The sequence below is a fragment of the Bufo gargarizans genome, chromosome 6, assembly GCF_014858855.1.
Source record: "Bufo gargarizans isolate SCDJY-AF-19 chromosome 6, ASM1485885v1, whole genome shotgun sequence".
Lineage (NCBI taxonomy): Eukaryota > Metazoa > Chordata > Amphibia > Anura > Bufonidae > Bufo > Bufo gargarizans.
Genome location: NC_058085.1, coordinates 237280236 through 237294939, shown reverse-complemented (window position 1 = coordinate 237294939; position 14704 = coordinate 237280236). Strand labels below are relative to the sequence as shown.

Below are 14704 nucleotides of genomic sequence, written 5' to 3'. Positions count from 1 at the left end.
GGGGTATTATACAGCAGCTTTGTTGTGTATATTTTAAAATGTCCCCTTTACATGGGAGAGACCACCACACGGATGAAAGATTGGTTTTGCAAGCACAAGTTGACTATCTGAAAAAAAAAATCTACTGTTGCTCATACCCTATCACTTTGATGCTTACAAACATAAAATACAATTATGATTCCAGATTCGACCATGTCCCCCAACGATGTAGAGGTGGAAATCGCATACAGCTACTAAAAAACAGGAGGCATACTGGATCCATAGACTACAGACACTGGAGCCTATGGGGCTGAATAGGTATTATGAACAGCTTTGTGTAATTACCATTTATTTATTTTATCTCCCTCAGTTTCAGAAGACATAAAGATTTGTGGCTTTACCAAGAAGAATAACACTATGGACTTTTGAATGACTTTGGTACAATTTGCTGGATACATTGCCTATGGTTACTACATCGCCATGTCTGCTGTTTGCACTCTGAAACCTTATGTTTATTCACACTGTTTACTGGTTGTCAGGGTAACATGATGACATGACTGGGCGGAGTCAATGTGTTTAAAGGGAACCTATCACCGGGATTTTGTGTATAGAGCTTAGGGCATGGGTTGCTAGATGGCCGCTAGCACATCTGCAATAGCCAGTCCCCATAGCTCTGTGTGCTTTTATTGTGTAAAAAAAACCTGATTTGATACATATGCAAATTAACCGGAGATGAGTCAGAGCTTGAAAATATGACTCTTCTCTGGTCACACAAGTAAGATCTGACTCTTATGTTAATTTGCATAAAAGGCGGGAAGTACAAAAATGCATAATACTTATTGAATTTGTCTGCAAATGAAATTAAAAGTGTAATTTATATGTTTAGGGTAACACAATGAACATTTAGAAACGCTCAGTGAGGGTAACATAGTAGAGGTGACAGGTTTCCTTTAAATCCTGTCTTGCTCACATATGGAGTATTGCAGTTTTAAAAAGGCTCCGGCTTGAGCCGAAACTAGTCACTGATGATGCTATTATGCTTTGAATTAAAGTCTCTTCATATCATCAAAAAAGTGAGTGCCGGTCCTTCTTTGCTATATACAGTTGAATACTCTAGAGGTGGGTGGCAGTATTTTGTGCTGCACTGTGGTAAGATACTGCTGGGGCAGTATTTTGTGCTTCACTAAGGTATTGTTGACCCCGCCTACATGTGTCACCCCGTCTTCTGTCAATTAGAACCCGCCTACAACATAGGGGTCACTTTTTATTTTTTTTCAGGGCCACTTTAAGTTCCCTGTCCACCCCTGGCTGCGATGACAGGGGGCTGATGGTTTCCACGGCAGCCACAGGTCTTGCCGACTCCTTGGGGCCTGCCAGCTACAGAGGCCTTTTCCAATGCAGTGCTGTCACCTGCAGGCCTGATTGGAATATACCTGAAGCAGATCCCTGCAATGTAACAGCTTCCCTGATCTCAGCTGGATTGGAATATTATGCTGTATTCTATAATGAATAAATATCCATTACACAATGCAAGTGGCAATCTGATGATTGCTTGTTATAGTCACCTTGGGTAACTATATAGTCAGCCATTAGAACTGGACCTAAAACATTGAGCTACTTCAAGATATCCACAGGTTTGGCAAATCTTGTGTCCTCATTTATGGCTTCCATTTAGACCTAGCTGTTTTTCACTAATCAACAAACTAGGTGATACAAGTCCTATACTACAGTGTTCCTCAACTCCAGTCCTCAGGGCCCACCTGCTGTCATGATTTGAGAATATCCCACAGAATGAATACCTGTGGTTAGTCTTGATGCATTGACAATAATTATATCACCCGCCCAATACATGGGAAATCCTGAAAAGGAGATCAGACGGTGGGCTGTGAGAATTGGAGTTGAGGAACATTGCTATAATAGGAGCTTTGTTAGGGATGATACGAACACCTACATTGTTAAAAAAAAATCATATAGAAAATCTGTACTTTTATCCAGTTAAATCCTGTACTGAGGTGTTAAATACATTTTAAGACAGTATGGAACGAGATCTGACAGGGCTTAATCACAAAAGGACGGAATTTGCTATTAAGTCTAATTTATCTCCTTTGTAAGAAAAAGCAATTAGAGAACTACAGAAGAATACTTATCTAGTTGTCTGCCAAGCAGATAAGGAGGGTAGCGCTACATCCAGAAATAAATATATAGAGTGTTGAACAAATAGCATCTTGCCAATAGCCTAACATATGGGAAAACATAATCGCCCTTTCTCTGTTACTACAATACTAGCAGAACTAATTTCATTCTTTCCCAAAATTGCATAAAATTATCTTCCTTCCAGGCAGGCACTGGGTCTTTATATTAAAATCTCAGTGTGTGGGTTGACAACTTATTTCAAACAATTAGTAAATACATACAGTCCATGACTATATTAAAGATACCAGGAACATTCTGTCTTTATTTAACTAGGTCCCATGGTTGGCCAGCTATTCCTGGGTAACATGTGACGCCGCGTCACTTTACACCTCTGTTCTCCATGTCCTAGAGGGCCTACATTGGTTTATGAATACATATAGACATTTTTCTGTTGATATGAGGGAATTCATCATTCTTGTGTTGTTGAATGCCTATTGACACGCTTTTTTTTATTTTTATGGACAAACATTTTTGCAGGAAAATGGGGGGGTCCATGGGTTCCAAATTTTGCTCTCTAGCAGTCATCTATATGGCTAGGTGGGAACACCACTACATATTCATATGCCTACTGTTTCACATTATGAATTATACTGTGGGTGGAGATCCTTCTTGGTTATTAACTGAAGGTCTCCAGTCTTATTTATTTTTTTGTTATATATATATATATATTTTTTTTTTTTTAAGGGGTTCTGCAGTTAGCTTTAACTGATGATCTATCCTCTGGATAGATCATCAGCATCTGACCAGCGGGGGTCCGACACCTGGGACCCCCGCCGTTCAGCTGTTTGAGAAGGCAGCGGCGCTGCAGCCTTCTCATTGTTTACCGCTGACCCAGTGACGTCAGGACTAGTGTAAACTAGCGTGGGCGGGGCTAAGCTCTGTTCACTTAAATGAAGCTTAGCCCTGCCCACGCTAGTTGATACTAGTCGTGACGTCACTGGGCCAGCGGTAAACAGTGAGAAAGCCGCGGTGCTGCTGTAGCGCCACTGCCTTCTCAAACAGCTGATCAACGGGGGTCTTGAGTGTCGGACCCCCGCTGATCAGATGCTGATGATCTATCCAGAGGATAGATTATCAGTTAAAACTAACCGCAGAACCCCTTTAAAAGGTTCCTAATAAAGATTTATATATTTTATTACTACTTTTTGGTGGGGGTATGACTACAGCGTGTGCTTTTTGATAGAGTTCTAGTTTTGTGTTTGCATGCAGAACAGCACCCATATATGCAATTGAGTGGTGTCCAGCTTTTTTCTAAGTATACTGTTTTATACAAAGGTGACCAGTGATGGCCAGTTCGCAGTGTTCTGCCTTCATCGGGCTGTTCTTGGAACTGCCTGCTCCCGGTGACCGCATGTGTTTCAGAGCGGCTCACGGCGCAGACACAGGTAAGGACTTACCTCTGCATCGTCGGGCTTGGGAATAAAGATGGCAGATCGCATGTGTTCGTCGGCGAACACTGCGAATTGGCCATCACTAAAGGTGACCACGGCATTACAATTTAGGCCAGCTGGTGGCAGCACTGACTTGTAATATACCGTAGCTATTTCTGTATAGGATAATGAAGAAAATTCAATTACCCTATACAAATTGCAGTCTAATGACTACATGTAGTGGTCCACTTGGGGATCAAAGAAAATACATTTTAAAAAAAGAAAAAAAAATATTAAAAATGCATAAAAATTTCCCCCAAATCAACATTATGGGCATTGCCGTGTGCAAAAACCAACATACTATTAAAATACCAAATAAAATATCCCATACATTTATGGTGTAACAGAAAAGATAATAATGGTCGATTTGCCATTTTTTCATCACTTTACTTCCCTAAAAATGTGCGTTCAGAAGAATTATACATATGGAGAATGAAGAGGACAAGTCAGTTTTACCACATAGTCAACGCTGTAAAAACAAAACCCATAAAACTGTGGCGAAATTGCGTTTTTTTTTCCAATTCCACCCAATTTGGATTATTTTTTTCCAGCTTCCTACTACAGTCTAAGAAATGGTGCCATAAGAAAGTGCAACCTATCCTGCAAAAAAAAAAAAAAAAAAAAAAAAAGCAGCCCTCATACGGCTATGTGAACAGAAAAATAAAAAAGTTGTGGCTCTGGGAAGGCAGAGAGCGAGAAACAAAAATGAAAAAGCTCTGCCTCAGGAAGAGGTTAATGTTTGTAGCGACTCAATTACTGGATTAACACCATTTTTTTTTCAGCTCACCCTCTACCGTATGATCTACTTGCATTGAACTGGAGCAAGGGGACTACTGGTTTAATACAAACTACTAAATAGCGTAAACCTACATCAGGAAATACATTATTACATGCTAGTTCGTGCCATTCAGTGCATGACAAGAATGCTGTCCCGATTGGTAAACTGTGAAGTCTTTTTGAAAAGGAAGAATCCAGGACTCCTCCAAGGCTAAGTTCCTTAACAGGGTGAACCAGCTCTTTTTGGACCACTAAGGAGTGATGAGGATAACTCACCGGGTCTTGGTGAATTTTCTGAATAACCCTTGGGATTAGGGGAAAAGGAGGAAAACCATAGTGCAGGCCCCAAGTCTAGGTCTAGGAAAAATCCTCTACTGCCCAAGGACTGTCTGGGTTTTAGAGAGAAGAATCCATGTGCCTTTGTATTTCTTTTGGAGGTATAGAGATCGATTTGTGGTGGTAGCCAATGGTGTGTGATGTCTGAAGATTTCTGTCTGCTGAGGAAGTCTACTACTTGATTCTACAGCAACTGAACTGAAATGGAAACAATGTTCTTCTCTGCCCAGTAAAAATAGTTTGGTGGAGATCCCTGTAGGGTTTTGATCTTGTGTCTCCCTGGTGTTTTAGGTATGCAATCGTAATAATGTAATCTGAAAAATCCTCAGCTGCTTCTCCTGTAGAAGTTTATAGCTTACATAGTAAAATCAGAGAGAAGGCCAGCGCCGCTGCCTTCTCAAACAGCCGATCAGCATGGATCCAGAGCGTCGGACCCCCACCCATGAGAGGATTGGCCATATATCCTACAGGGTAATTTCCCAGTGGGCCGATGACCTGGGGCCACGTAATACCTCTTTTTGGCCATCAGCAAGGTACATAAAGATCAACATCAATTAATGTAGGAGCATCAGGCACTTGGACAGTAGCTGCAGGAGCCCTCCTGAATTCAATGATAGTATTCTCGTCCGCATGATGATACAGCTTCATACAGTGGGGTGGGTGGCAGTATTTAGTGCTGCACTGTGATATCTGGTTCTGCTTAGGGCCGTATTTTGTCCTGTCCTAACTTCTGTCAATTTGGACCCTCTCACAATATAAGGCCACTTTTATTTATTTTTTCCCCCCAGGGCCACTTTAAGTTCCCACTCCGCCTCTGCCCCCACTGATCAGATACTGATGACCTATCCTGAGGATAGGTGATCAGTAAAAAAAAAAAAAAAAAGTCCCAGAAAACCACTTTAGGGCTCTCTCACATGAGCATGACCCTTGCGGGAATAACGTTTCCATGTAAGAGATAAATTGTGCGCACAGCATTAGGCTCCCTTCACACATCTGTGTGTTTTGCAGATTCACAAAACACGGACACCGCAATGTGCGTTCCGCATTTTGCAGACCGCACATTGCTGGCACTAATGGAATATGGCTATTCTTGTCCGCAATTGCATGATTGATAATGCTGTGTGGTTCTACCTGACCTTTCTGACATAAAGCTTTCAGCAAGATTCTGATTCATGCACACGGCCGTTGTTTTGGTCTGCATCCGAGCCACCAAAACTTAACTTCAATGGGGCCGTGGTCCACAAGAAGAATATAACATGTCCTATTCTTGTCTGTGCTTTGCAGACAAGAATAGGCAGCTATATTAAAGGCTGTCTGTGCCATTCTGCAAATTGCGGAACGCACACGGACGCCATCCGTGTTTTGCGGATCCGTGGACCGCAAAACACACAACGGTTGTGTGCATGAGGCCTTACAGAAAGGTCAGGCAGAGGCACACAGCATTATCACTCATGATAATGCTGAAATTTTTGAATTCTTTTGAAACACCCTTTTTCCAAATCTAGCCACTTATCAAGGACCATGTCACAGATGTTTTCATTTATAGAGAGTATTATGGGTCTTTTTACTCAAAGACCCCCAAACATTTAATCCTGGACAGGATGATGCTTCTGTACCTCATTTATGTCCATCCTGGATCTAACCTGCCTTAATCGATGCCAAGGGGGAGTTAATTTCATCATGTTTTCTAAGATTTTGATACTGATAGCCTATCCTTAGGAGAGAGAAGAGACATGGCGCTTCACTACAGACCCTATACCAGTAAATTCAACATAGCAGACCCACAGAGAAGAAGCAAGAAGTGTTGGCGTCGGGTGGCAGTTCCTGTGTGCCTTCTGATTTGACTTATGGAAACTCCACAAAAGTGCGGAAGCCAGGACCACAGCTGACATCCATCATCCTACATAGAGGAGGTGAAGGTCATCACAGCCAATTTACAGCCAGGTCCAAGATTATTGCTGTTGAGGACTAGGCTTCTGGGAAGCTATATCGAAGGCCTGAAGCCCCCACTTGACCAAACGCCCCCTCTCGACTTGGACGAGGGTTACTGAGTCCCATTGCCTAGCTTTAGAATAAACCGCTGGCAGGTAGTTGAACCCAGGGACCCCTGCAAGGGAAGCTGCTGATGACATCGCCCTGGGAGAGAAAACTGCTCCTCACCACCCTGATGGATCAGAGGAGCTCTATCTGCCCCAACCTCTGTAGTGATGGGAACCCAAACACTGGCAGCAGGTTGTTTTAACCTTCCTCTATCCCTGCCACTACAGAGGTCATGGGTCAACCTCCTTGTGGTGCTGTCGAGCTGTAATGGAAAATCTGCTCCTTGCATCTGAAAGGTTTTTTCCCCCACAGAATCTACATTGATCCCTGCAACAAACCTGTGAATATAACACCCAGTATGTAACATACACTGCATTACAGCAGGCAGCACTAGACTCATGGAGCCTTCTCATAACCTCCTCATGAGGATCTTGTCACATAAGAGGACTACATACAACCCACAGCACCATAGCCCTGAGCTTGACTCCTCCCACTTCCTCCACACATGTGACTGATCCTATAGTCATGACATCATCACAGGTCCTTTACTCCTGGGCTGCACAGCCTGGAACCCGACTCTTCCCACACAGCTGACTGATCACGTGATTCTGACGTCACCACAGGTCATTTAACTCCTCAGCAGCAGCATAGAGGGTGACATGCTAAACTCACGTGGGCTTGTAGCAGCAGGGTAATATCCAGTGCGCTCTGGTAATACAGATTAGTAATATACTAAATAACCCCAATTATGGTGAATCGCACGCTGAGTTGGTGAGTGAGGCTTGTAATGTCATGTGACCCTGTGGATGCCACAAGGTCCCTACTACGCATGGGATTTAGACAAACTACACATGTGACTGATCACATGACATAATCAAAGGTCCTTTAGCCCCCTGGCATCTATTGAGGAGTCACTGGTCAGGATAAGTGTGATTTGTAGTCATTGTTATTATGTCTTTGTAACTGTTATATTATGTGTGGTATATATATATATATATATATATATATATATATATATATATATATATATACATACATATATAAAATGTGTATTCATAGTACTGGGTTGTGTATAATATCTGTAGATATGTATGGGTGTACAGTACATATTCTGCATATAACATACAGTGTATGTCTGTATACTGTAATGCAGGGATGTATGATATGTAATATTGATGTGTATTACATGCAGTGCACAGACACGTGAAAAAAGACTTTCCATGGAAAGTTTTTAAGAGTGGCAGAATATAAATTTATGACATATCGGTTTGAAGCGGAAGTATCCAATAAACCTACCTAAAATCACACTGATTGCAGATAGCACACAGTGGATGGGGTGACGCTGGGGTCTGCACAGCTTTTCTTATTAAAAGGCTTTTCAGAGACTTTAATATGGATGACCTATACTCTGGATGGCATATATAGAAAGGAAGATGGCTTCGGCAGCATAGTGCAGTATCAAAAATTCTTTTATTCGTACCTCCAGACACAATCGGCAACGTTTCGACTGTTCACCAGTCTTTATCAAGGCTTGATAAAGACTGGTGAACAGTCGAAACGTTGCCGATTGTGTCTGGAGGTACGAATAAAAGAATTTTTGATACTGCACTATGCTGCCGAAGCCATCTTCCTTTCTATATATGTACTCCAAGGCCTGATGGATCAAGGGCCTACGGCTAGGCTGCTGCATTGACCAACGCACTATCCTGAGACCACAAGGTGCTGCTTCTACACTTTAATCTCTATCTATACTCTGGATGGGTCATCAGTATCTGATCAGTGGGGAACCAACACTCAGGACCCCCGCCGATCAGCTGTTTGAGAAGGCACGGGTGCTCCTGTGAGCACCATGGCCTCCTCCCTGTTCACCAAGCACAACGCTGTGCATATATCGCGGCTGTGCTTGGTATCATTCACTTCAATCTGACTGGGCTGCTCCCAGACCATGTGACCGATGAATGTGGGGTCCTAGGAAAAGCTGAGAGAAGGCAGCGGCGCTACTGTGAACACCACCGCCTTACTAAACAGCAGCTCGGTGGGTGTCCCGGGTATCTGGACCCCCACGACCAGATACTGATGCCCTGTCCTGAGGATAGGTCATCAGTATTAAAGACATGGGAAACCCCTTCAACTTATAAAACGATAACAAATGGTATAGTGCTAACAAAAGACACTATTGGCTAATAGATTAAAACTTAGAATGCATGGATTTTTTTATTTTTTTTGCTAGCGCTATACCAATAGTATAAAACACTATACTGAATGTGAACAGAGGCTTTATAGTGAGCGCGAAGGTCCGCAGCACATAGTTTGTGAGAACTGGATTGCTCTGTTGAGTGTATAATATTGTACCAGATTGTTACTGGGTTTTTTTGTATTAAATTTTTTATTGATTACATTTTATTATGTGTACAAATAATAAGGCTTGCACTCTCAAACCTGGTACGTGTTATATCCAAATATTGTATTTATTAAAACAGTAGGCCAGAATGCATGATATAACCAAATACCTATCATTACTATTGAAGACAAGTCTTGTTCTATTATTTATTGAATAACTGTGCCATCACATACATAGACCTTGTTAGTGCTACTATATAAATCTACATATGTGGCAGTAAAATAAAAATATGCCTACGGATGAATATGAATATTGGAAACTATATAAGCTGGACTACCTTTTTTTTATTGATGTTTATATTTATATTCATTTTTAACAATATTTTTTATATATATTTTTTTTTAATATAGTTTTTGCCATAATTTTTTCCTTTTCATCCATTTTTTTTATTTTACAGCGGGGGCCCCATGCTAATTATTAAAGTGAGGGGGTTCGGAAGCAATAACTATATATTTCATACCTTTATCATCTATCAGTAATTGTGAGCTAATGTTTTAATACATATGTGTACCAGGTGTGTGAGAGTGCCAGCTTTATTCTTTATACACTTATCTATTGCATTAAGCCAATAAGCTACAGCACCAATTTTTTTCCATTTTTGCAGTAACATTGAGCCGCTATTCAGTGTTGCAATCTTACATTTTATTATGATTGGGCTCCTGAACAGCTATCAGCTGAATTAACCCCTTAAGTCTCTTTCACTGCGAGATTTATGTCTGGGTCCAATGCTTCATTTTTCATGCATCGTTTCTGTGTTCAGGAAAAATGGCAGCATGTTCTATAGTGTGCTTTTTTTCACGCAGCTCTGGCTCCACAGAAGTGAATGGGGCTTGCGTGAAAAATGGAAGGCATCCGGTTGTGTTTTTCACTGGTGGTTGCTAGGGGATGTAGATCTTCATTCTTCAGGCTTTTTTCATGTGTGTGAAAAACACAACCATTCAGGACTGAAAAAAATGCATTGAACGCAATCGCAGACAAAACTGATTTTTTTTAGTTTTGTATGCAAATTCAATCCCTTTTTTCCTAAACAGATTCTGACACAATCCTTATCACTCTTGTGAAAGAGACCTTAGATGGGCCCTTAGATTAACCCTTTAGATGCCTCTGTCAATGCTGATCGCAGAATCTAAGGGGTATACAGTGGAAGGGAGCTACCTCTAACTCTATCGGCTCCTCACAATGCGATTGCTGGGTGCTGATGGTTGTCATGGCACCTGGAAGCCTTACAAAGGCCTCCAGACCTGCAATGTACAGAAGTCTTTGAGGCCCAGCCCCCAGGCAACTGTCAGTGTAAAACAGCATGTATTGTATTTCATTGAAACAAGGATCTGATCCCATAGTGGGATTAAAATAAAAATGTTTTAAACATTTTTAAAAAAGTAAAATTTTCAAGTGAAAAAAAAAAAAGCCATTACTCTAATCAAGCCATTTACAATTGTTAAAAAAAGAAAAAGAAGCCGGTAAGAACTGGCTGTATAAAACTATAACACAATCTGTTTCCTCAGGTGAATGCTGTAAAATAAACACAATGCCAAAACAGGTTACCTTGCTCCTCCCCAAAAGTCGTAACACCAAGTGATCAAAAAGTCTTATGTACCCTAAAATGGTACCAATAAAAACGTCACCTCATCTCACAAAAAACTAGCCCTCACACAAGACCATCACTTGAAAAAAAAAAAAATAATAATAATTATGGCTCTCAGGAAATAAAAACCTACGTATTTTGGTGAACACCGTAAGAAAATAAATAAGTAAAAGCTATGCATGAACTATGCATTTGTTTAGTCACAACTAGAGATGAGCGAATCGAAGTTGACGACGTGGAATTCGATCCGACTTTCAGGAAAAATTTGATTTGCACCGAATCCGAATTTTCTCACGCTTCGTTGTAACGAATCACATTTTTTCCCCTTCATCCTCCATGACGGCATACCATGAGATGACTCGCCTCCATCCAGGTAGGGACAGGAAGAATAAATTTGACCCTCCTCCGGCTCCTCCTCCTTTAATGAGGTGCTGCCTCATTAAAAACAAATCTAGCCGCCACAATCGTCTCTAGATCCTTAAAACGATGGTTATTACAGTTGGAATCCTTATGACTCTAAAATAGTCCTTCTCTCTTTTTTTTTAAAAAGCAGTGGACTTCTTGTCGGATTCCACAGCAGAATCAGTCAGAATGACAGCAAGGAATACGGGACTAGTGGTAGTGGCTAGAAGGGTGCTTTGGTTAAAGTATTGGACAGGTGACATCAGTTCCAAGATGAAGCTATGTAGTTTGCCCTTTCATGGGAACGTGATGCTTGGCCAGGACTTGGAAAGTATTTTTAGAGAAGGCTTCGGATACTGTCACCGGCCGGGAGCTCCTCCTACTGGTAAGTGACAGTTCTTTAGCAATGCGCCGCACAGACCTTTCACTTACCAGTAGGTGGAGCTCCCGGCCGGTCACAGACATCGCAGCAGCAAGCAGGTAAGTATGAATCTTCTACAATTGTACTATTGCTAAGTAACCATGGCAACCAGGGATGCAGTAGCTTCCTGGTTGCCATGGTTACCGATCGGAGCCCCAGCGATTAAACTGGGACTCCGATCGGAACTCCGCTGCCACCAATGATGGGGGGGGGGAATGGGAGGCCGCACACTGCCACCAATGGTTGTTACTACTATAGAGAGAGGGGGGGCCGATGGTGGGCGCACACTGTGCCACCAACGATTTTTAACTATAGAGGGAGGAAGGGGGGGGAGCGATGGTGGGCGCACACTGTGCCACCAACGATTTATAACAATAGAGGGAGGGGGGGGGCCCGATGGTGGGCGCACACTGTGCCACCAACGATATTCAAACTGGGGAGGGGGGGGGGTCTGCCCCCTGCTGCTTGGCAGCCCTGATCTCTTACAGGGGGATATGATAGTACAATTAACCCCTTCAGGTGCGGCACCTGAGGAGTTAATTGTGCTGATCACGGCCCCCTGTAAGAGATCGGGTGCTGCCAGGCAGCAGGGGGCAGTCATGTACACAGTTTTTCAGTATATTCTAACCTGAAGCGTCCCCATCACCATGGAAACGCCTCTGTGTTAGAATATACTGTCGGAAATGAGTTTCACAATGTAGCTCATATCCGACAGTATATTCTAACGTAGAGGCGTTCCCATGGTGATGGGGACGCTTCAAGTTATGTTCGGGTGTCCGCCTGGCCGTGCGGAGGCAAGCGGATCCGTCCAGACTTATAATGTAAGTCAATGGGGACGGATCCGTTTGAAGATGACACACTGTGGCTCAATTTTCAAACGGATCCGTCCCCCATTGACTTTCAATGTAAAGTCTGGACGGATCCGTCTGAGGCTATTTTCACACTTAGAAATGTTTTAACAATATAATGCAGACGGATCCGCTCTGAACGGAGCCACCGTCTGCATTATGAACACAAGTGTGAAAGTAAAGGGACTCCTGACTTTACATTGAAAGTCAATGGGGACGGATCCGTTTGCAATTGCACCATATTGTGTCAACGTCAAACGGATCCGTCCCCATTGACTTGCATTGTAATTCAGGACGGATCCGTTTGGCTCCGCACGGCCAGCCCATGTCCATGGATCCTCCAAAAATCAAGGAAGACCCACGGATGAAAAAACGGTCACGGATCACGGACCCACGGACTCCGTTTTTGCGGACCGTGAAAAAAAACTGTTGTGTGCATGAGGCCTTTTTAGTGAAAAAAAAACTGATGGGGGATTCCGTCTGATAAACTTGAAAAGCTTAACCAGATTCATAAAATACGACAAATTCAAAATGGAAACCATAAGATCCACCATAAATCTATTAAAAGAAGGACATTTTTTGGCATCAATAGATTTAAAAGATGTGTATTACCATATTCCGGTATGCGAGAGAGCTCAGAAATTTTTCCGCATAGCAGTCTTTCTGAGGAAAGATTTACATAATTTCCAGTTTCAAGTACTCCCCTTTGGTATCACCTCCGCTCCGAGGGTGTTTACCAAAGTAATGCTAGAAGTAGTGGCTCACTTAAGAAAGCAAAGCATCCTAATAATTCCCTACTTGGACGATCTGTTAATCGTAGGAAGCTCAGAAAAAATCCTAGAAAACAATCTGTTCATTCAGATGCTTTATCAGACAGGCTGGGTAATAAACTGGAAAAAATCAAACCCCTGTCCATCCCAGAGTTTAACATTTTTAGGGGTCCGTCTAGACTCTACTCTTCAGAAAACCTTTCTTTCAACCTAGAAAGTGATCAGGATAAGCGAGAAAGTCTCAAGATTCCAAAGTCAATCAGTGTGCACAGTCAGGAAGGCTATGAGGCTACTAGGCTCTTTACCTTCATTCATCCCGGCAGTAAAATGGGCACAGTTCCACACTCGGATTCCCCAGCAATGGTTATTAGGGTGTTGGAACAGAAGTCAGGACTCGTTAGAGGAGACAATTCAAATTCCCTTACGAGTAAGTCAGTCCCTGCAGTGGTGGAAAAATCCAAACCATCTGATGAAAGGGGTTTCCTGGAATCCCAAACATCTGCAGGTTATTACAACAGATGTGAGCCTTTGGGAATGGGGAGCGCATTACTCTCATCTCTCCTTCCAAGGACAATGGTCCCAAGATCAGAGGTCTCTCTCTTCAAATCAAAGGGAATTGTCCGCAGTCTGGGAAGCTATAAAAGCGTTGTCCCATTATATAGAGGGAAAAGACATTCAAGTAAGGACAGACAACACGATCTAAACCATCAAGGGGGAACAAGAAGTGTAGGTTTAAGTCTGTTAATAGAAAAAATATTTTCCTGGGCAGAAGTTCACTTAAGATCCCTGTCGGCAGTACACCTAAAAGGATCCCTAAATACAAAGGCACGTGTGGCGAGAGAGGGAGAGGCGCTCATAGGGTATTGAGAGTTTAAAAGGGTAATTTAAAACAAAAAGATGCCAAGTTGTAAATTTTTTGTGCTCACCTTTTTAAGTGTTGCATCAGAGGGCACACGATTCGTGCTGGTGATAGGTCGGTGCTGCTGGTACCTTTCAATCCTCGCAAGTGGAGTTGCCTGATCTCCAGAGGAGTGATGTGATATTCAGTGGGGGTACATGTACTAGATAAGTACAGATGTGGTACCTGTTTGGCGCAAAACATGACTTCACTGGATGTTGATCTTGTTAGTATTTTATTTGATAAGTGACAACACGTTTCGGGGTACTTCTGACCCCTTTGTCAAGTCTAAAAAACATACCAGAAGAACAAGTACGACAATATGCTTATGGAGGTCTTAGAGAAAAGAGTAAAAATAATAATAGTAATGACGGCGGAGTGCCGTCTGTATGAGATATAATGGAATGGACAATCAAGAATATATGGGTATAAACATCCATAGGGATATAAATATAAATATATTGTTATATGAAGAGAAAACACGTAAAGGTATATAAAAAATTATAAATAAAAACACCATTTGTCTAAAATACACAGGAAAAAGTCCTGTTGTAGATGAATCACGACCAGTGACATTTGTGAAAATGATATATATGGGTATAAATGAAGAAAAAAGGGAATTTT

The 14704-nt window shown here is 42.1% G+C and overlaps 1 protein-coding gene across 3 annotated transcripts in view; it reads left to right on the top strand.

Annotated features, from left to right (window-relative positions):
- The first annotated feature begins 7365 nt into the window (after positions 1 to 7365).
- The window catches only part of LOC122941331 (gastrula zinc finger protein XlCGF26.1-like), a 64142-nt gene continuing 56803 nt past the window's right edge, over positions 7366 to 14704 (top strand). The window contains exon 1 of one of the 3 annotated variants that reach the window (XM_044298466.1): positions 7366 to 7378. The gene's annotated coding sequence lies outside the window, so the exon portion shown is untranslated. Of the gene's footprint in view, positions 7379 to 7432; positions 7527 to 7635; positions 7673 to 14704 lie in introns of those variants that run through there. The other 2 variants (XM_044298467.1, XM_044298465.1) reach the window with 2 other exon arrangements.